Consider the following 7,309-nt stretch of genomic DNA (forward strand, 5'->3'; position numbering starts at 1 on the left):
CACCATGTACTCCTACATGGCCTCTATACCAACACTGTCAGGACCCCGACTCGATGTCACATCGATCTAGCCGGTAACACCTCATATCACTTTGCGGCCTCACGCACGGTATCCCCACGGGTGTCGCCTTACCTTTGCCCGGGACCGTTTGCGCCTTTTGGCTCACGTATATGATAGTGTCGCTAGCATCCATATGATAAGGAGCCCGGGCTGACATGACTAGTCGTAAACCCAAAGTGGCACAGACTTACAGGGACAGGCATCCATGACCCAGCTTCGAACGTGTCGGTCATCAGCAAGTGGGTCCGGGCTGTAGCACTGGGCTAGCAGGACTCCGGTAAACCGGGCTGTAGCGGGCTAACAGGACTCCGGTACTCAAAGCGTGACATTTCCCCGAAGGGACAGACACCGGAACGAAGAAGGACACATGCCGGCCAGCCTAAGTGTTCCAGAGCAGTAGCAAGCTACCATGGCTCAGTGGTAACACTAGGAGACATTTCCCGGTAAGAGAGGCTACTAAAGATAAACAACTAGATAGTCAGATCCCACACATACCAAGCATTTCAATCATACACACAATATGCTCGATATGTGCAAATACAACGAAGCATCACAACATGACTCTACGACACAAGTACTTTATTTAAGGCTCAGGGAGCCATACATAACATACACGAAGGTACGGGTCCCACGACCCAACATACAAGTCATACAGTCATACAAACCAGCAGCGGAAGTAACTTGTCTGAGTACAGACAACTAGTAAAATAAAAGAGGCTTGGGAAGCCTAGCTATACTACAAGGTCCTTCACAAGCTCAGGGTCACCACCTGGGTCTTTAGCCTACTCGTTGATGTCAACGTCTACATAGAACCCATCAGAAGGGGTTGCAGCGTCTTCTGTAAAAAATGTAGATTATAGCAACATGAGTACAAAGGTACTCAGCAAGACTTACATCAGATCCTACATACATGCTTAGTATCAAGAAGGGTTGGTGGAGTTATTGCAGCAAGCCAGCTTTGACTCTTGGCTAGGCTATCCTACGATACTCCAACTTGAAATGGTTTTGCACACACAAGTCCACTACTCACCACTTCAATACACCACCGAGGATCCACCTCCGTCTTTCTACGGAAGAGCCATCCTCGGCACTCACTCTTATCTTGAGGCTTTTAGTAGTTTCCATTTACTTGTCTATGAACTGTATAGGCAACCAAGTAGTCCTTTACCGCGGACGCGGCTATTCGAATAGATCATGTTAACCCTGCAGGGGTGTACTCCTTCATACACGCTCCCACCACTTACCGTCGTTTACACGACATGTACTCGGCAACCTTCAAGCGGAAGCCCAACGTGGGTGTCGGCCACGACCTACCTAATCACCTAAGCCTCCAGTCCAGGTTTATCGCCTATCCAGGTTCCATCCGCAGGGAGTCCGGCCGAGGTTTCCCATACGGCCCCGAACGATGTGAACAGGGTTCCCGAAATACCTAACGGGTATTCAGTACACCGTGCCACTTACCTACCGCATCACAGCCCACCCCTACGGTCAGCGCTGTCCACGGCCTCCAGTAGGCTACAAACACCAGAAACTACTTGCAACTCCTGGACGGAGAACTAGGGTGAATAAGAAGCCGAGAGGGTCCATTGGTTTCGGGCCCAATGCATGGTAGTAGCTGATTCTTAAATCACACATACAGATCTCAGTGCTTAAGGTCGGCTTCAATGAAACAACCCACCATGTACTCCTGCATGGCCTCTCATCATACCTTTACCAATTCGTGTTCACCACACCACTCTCATTACTGACATAACATTTCACTCTAGCCCATCACCCAGATGAACCAGACCTGACACGACTCTAAGCATAGCAGGCATAGCAAGGTAGGAACAACACATACATATGGCTCAATCAACTCCTACACATGCTAGTGGGTTTCATCTAGTTACTGTGGCAATGACAGGTCATGCAGAGGAAATGGGGTCAACTACCGTAGCACACAGCAGTTTGAATCGCGTTGTCTTAATGCAGTAAAAGAGAGTAGGAGCGAGAACATGGGATTGTATCGATATGATCAAATGGTTGGTTGCTTGCCTGATGGTTCGATGCACTGATACGGTTCTTCGTTAGGGTAATCACGGTACTCCTCGGAGGCAGAACCTGTCGCAAAGGACACCGACACACAACCATCACCAAACAATGTGCAACAATATGATGCATGCATGAAACATAGCAATATGAGTGTGTTGGGCTAATGCAACTAAAACCAGAAGGGTTTGAACAAATTTGAATCAAAGATTCAAATTTCAAACTCAAACATGGCCTTTTAAAGTGCTTTTCCTTGTTCTGCTTAAAACATCAATTTAACTTGTTTGATCATGCATGAAAATAGTACAGATGGATAGATTGGATTTTTCTGATCATTTTTCATATATAATTTGTCCAATTTGGAGTTACAGAATAAAAGTTATGAATTTTTGAAGTTTAAATTATATTCTGGAATTTCCTGATTTAAATTAAATCCAGAAAATCAATTACTGCGTCAGCCTGACGTCAGTGTGACGTCAGCAGGTCAACGGAACAGGTCTGGGTCAAACCTGACAGTGGGTCCCGCATGTCAGGGTGATTATTTTAATTAAAATTTAATTAAAACTAATCCTGTTTAATTAACAGGGCTGGGCCCCACCTGTCATTGACTCAGGGGAGTCAACCAGGGCCCACCCGTGGTCAAAGTCAAAGCCAGCGACACCGGCGTTTAGCCGCCGGCGAGCCCGACGCGGCGGCGGGAGTGGTTTTGGCCATTTCGGCCACCAAATGGGCCGCGGAGACCACCGGAGTGGAGCTGAGGACAAACCGCAGCTCTTGGCGGAGTCCGTTGGGGTCGGGGTGGCCCACTCCACGGATAGGATCCGAGAAGCAACGCCTGAGTTGAGAAACATGGAAGACATCGTGGACTCTGGAGAGGTGCGGAGGTAGTTCCAACTGGTAGGCAACTTCTCCTCGTTTGGCGAGAATGCGAAAAGGTCGAATGTAACGAGGAGCCAATTTGCCTTTGATACCGAAGCGATGGGTTCCCTTCAGAGGGGTGACCCGAAGATAAGCCTTCTCGTCAACCTCGAAAGTCATAGCCTTATGTTTTTGGTCATATTGACTCTTTTGACGAGATTGGGCTGTTTTCAACTTTTCACGAACGATACGAACTTGTTCTTCTGCTTCCTGAATCATATCCGGGCCAAAGAATTGTCTTTCCCCGGTCTCTGACCAGTTAAGGGGTGTTCGACACCGTCGTCCATAGAGAACTTCAAAAGGGGCTTTACCCAAGCTAGATTGATAGCTGTTGTTGTAAGCGAATTCGGCAAATGGAAGGCACTTCTCCCAGTCCATTCCGAACGAGATAACAGAGGCTCGAAGCATGTCTTCTAGAATTTGGTTGACGCATTCCACTTGACCACTCGACTGAGGGTGGAAGGCGGTGCTAAAGGAGAGACGGGTTCCCATAGCATTTTGGAAACTTTCCCAAAATCGAGAGGTGAAAAGACTTCCTCGATCCGAGTTGATTTCCAAAGGAACACCATGAAGAGACACTATACGGGAGATGTATAAATCTGCCAGCTGGCTAGCGGTTATACTCTCACGAACAGGCAAGAAATGGGCTACTTTGGAAAGACGATCGACAACGACGAAGATAGCATTATTCCCTCTCTTGGTCCTGGGAAAACCGGTAATGAAATCCATACCAATTTTATCCCATTTCCATTCAGGAATAGCTAAGGGTTGAAGGGTGCCAGCAGGCCGTTGATGCTCTGCTTTTACACGACGACAGACGTCGCAATTAGCAATATACTGAGCAATTTCTCTCTTCATCCTAGTCCACCAGAACCTCTGGCGTAGGTCCTGATACATCTTAGTACTACCGGGATGAATGGTGAGAGGAGATTCATGAGCTTCCTTAAGGATCAAACGCCTCAGGTTTCGCACTTTGGGAACCACTAGTCGATTCCCGAAGTATACGACCCCTTGATCATTAATGGAGAAGCAATTCGCAATTCCTTTCTGAATGTTTCTCTTGATGCGGGAGATTCCCGGATCTACCTTCTGTGCCTTGATAATCTGATCCGTAAGGGTAGGTTTTGCCACCAAGGTGGAAAGAAAACCTTGAGGTACAATGTGAAGGTTAAGCTTCCGAAATTCCTCATGGAGAAGCGGTTGACTTTGTTGTAACATCAGGTTGTTACAATAAGATTTACGACTTAGCGCATCAGCCATGACGTTGGCTTTCCCTGGGGTGTAGGTTATTCCTAGGTCGAAGTCTGTGATCAATTCAACCCAACGTCTTTGCCTGAGATTCAGATCCGGTTGGGTGAAGATGTACTTCAAACTTTGGTGATCAGTGAATATTTCACAACGATTACCGAGGAGGTAATGTCGCCAGGTCTTAAGTGCATAGACTACGGCTGCAAGCTCTAGATCATGAGTAGGATAATTCTCCTCATGTGGGTGCAATTGCCGTGAAGCGTAGGCAATTACGTGTCGATCTTGCATGAGAATGCAACCTAGTCCTTGTCGCGAGGCGTCGCAGTAGATAACAAAGTCCTTGGAGAAGTCTGGCGGTACCAGTACGGGAGCAGAAGTCAGGCGTCTTTTCAGTTCCTGAAAGCTGTGCTCACATTGTGGAGTCCACTCGAACTTCTTATCTTTCTTGAGGAGTTCGGTTAGAGGTTTGGCAACTTTGGAGAAGTTCTCGACAAAGCGACGACAATAGCTCGCTAAGCCTAGAAAACTCCGAACTTGCTTGACCGATTCAGGTGGAGTCCAATTAAGGACGGCTTGAACTCACTCAGGGTTAACAGCAATACCTTTACCAGATATTACATGACCCAGATAGGTCACTTCTGGCAACCAGAATTCACATTTAGAAAATTTGGCATAAAGGCGATGCTCTCGAAGTTTCTTCAACACTAGCCTTAGATGTTCGGCATGTTCTTCCTCGTTCTTGGAGTAGATGAGTATATCATCGAGATAAACTACGACGAATTTATCCAAATACTCCATGAAGATTGAGTTCATTAACCGAGAAAAGGTGGCTGGAGCGTTGGTTAAACCGAAGGACATGACGGTGTACTCGTATTGGCCGTAACGAGTAACAAAGGCCGTTTTAGGGATGTCCCCGTTTCTGATTTTGATTTGATGGTAGCCCAACCTCAAATCCATCTTGGAGAAGACTGAGGATCCAGCGAGCTGATCATACAGGTCGTTGATCCTGGGAAGCGGATATTTGTTCTTGATTGTGACCAAGTTGACAGGTCGGTAATCTACAACCATCCGGTCCGTACCATCCTTCTTCTTGACGAATAGGACGGGGCAAGCCCACGGAGATGAGCTAGGTCGGATAAAACCCTTTTTCAAGGACTCATCGAGTTGTTTCTTAAGCTCGGCTAGTTCTAGTGGTGCCATCTGAAAGCACAATCATAATGCAAGGGCATTAGAATTTCTAGCAAAATTTCGGCAGCATAACAGCTGTAAATGCTCAAGAAGGATTTTGAGACATTTGACAAAGGATTTCGTACACACTCAACATCATCATGTCAAAGTTCTGAATCCATTCTGACAACATAATGTGGTAGTAGAACTGAACTAGGCTTGTATCCCTCAAACTTATAAGGTACTACTGATTAGTAACACGTGATCCTGATAGAGAGAACAGATCCTAATTCCTTAACCCCCGGTGGAAGAATGGACTGACTCAGATCAGAATGTCATAAGATAAAGAAGTAAAAAAAGAGCCTTACGTTCCAACCCACAAACAATTCCCCTACATATAACTAAAGAATTTCTAGACTTCAACATCGACCAGTTTGGCTTGGAGAACCTACAGGCAGTCCGGCTCTGATGCCAACGCTGTCAGGACCCCGACTCGATGTCACATCGATCTAGCCGGTAACACCTCATATCACTTTGCGGCCTCACGCACGGTATCCCCACGGGTGTCGCCTTACCTTTGCCCGGGACCGTTTGCGCCTTTTGGCTCACGTATATGATAGTGTCGCTAGCATCCATATGATAAAGAGCCCGGGCTGACATGACTAGTCGTAAACCCAAAGTGGCACAGACTTACAGGGACAGGCATCCATGACCCAGCTTCGAACGTGTCGGTCATCAGCAAGTGGGTCCGGGCTGTAGCACTGGGCTAGCAGGACTCCGGTAAACCGCGCTGTAGCGGGCTAACAGGACTCCGGTACTCAAAGCGTGACATTTCCCCGAAGGGACAGACACAGGAACGAAGAAGGACACATGCCGGCCAGCCTAAGTGTTCCAGAGCAGTAGCAAGCTACCATGGCTCAGTGGTAACACTAGGAGACATTTCCCGGTAAGAGAGGCTACTAAAGATAAACAACTAGATAGTCAGATCCCACACATACCAAGCATTTCAATCATACACACAATATGCTCGATATGTGCAAATACAACGAAGCATCACAACATGACTCTACGACACAAGTACTTTATTTAAGGCTCAGGGAGCCATACATAACATACACGAAGGTACGGGTCCCACGACCCAACATACAAGTCATACAGTCATACAAACCAGCAGCGGAAGTAACTTGTCTGAGTACAGACAACTAGTAAAATAAAAGAGGCTTGGGAAGCCTAGCTATACTACAAGGTCCTTCACAAGCTCAGGGTCACCACCTGGGTCTTTAGCCTACTCGTTGATGTCAACGTCTACATAGAACCCATCAGAAGGGGTTGCAGCGTCTTCTGTAAAAAATGTAGATTATAGCAACATGAGTACAAAGGTACTCAGCAAGACTTACATCAGATCCTACATACATGCTTAGTATCAAGAAGGGTTGGTGGAGTTATTGCACCAAGCCAGCTTTGACTCTTGGCTAGGCTATCCTACGATACTCCAACTTGAAATGGTTTTGCGCACACGAGTCCACTACTCACCACTTCAATACACCACCGAGGATCCACCTCCGTCTTTCTACGGAAGAGCCATCCTCGGCACTCACTCTTATCTTGAGGCTTTTAGTAGTTTCCATTTACTTGTCTATGAACTGTATAGGCAACCAAGTAGTCCGTTACCGCGGACGCGGCTATTCGAATAGATCATGTTAACCCTGCAGGGGTGTACTCCTTCATACACGCTCCCACCACTTACCGTCATTTACACGACATGTACTCGGCAACCTTCAAGCGGAAGCCCAACGTGGGTGTCGGCCACGACCTACCTAATCACCTAAGCCTCCAGTCCAGGTTTATCGCCTATCCAGGTTCCATCCGCAGGGAGTCTGGCCGAGGT

Source organism: Triticum dicoccoides, chromosome 2B (assembly GCF_002162155.2).
Source record: "Triticum dicoccoides isolate Atlit2015 ecotype Zavitan chromosome 2B, WEW_v2.0, whole genome shotgun sequence".
NCBI lineage: Eukaryota > Viridiplantae > Streptophyta > Magnoliopsida > Poales > Poaceae > Triticum > Triticum dicoccoides.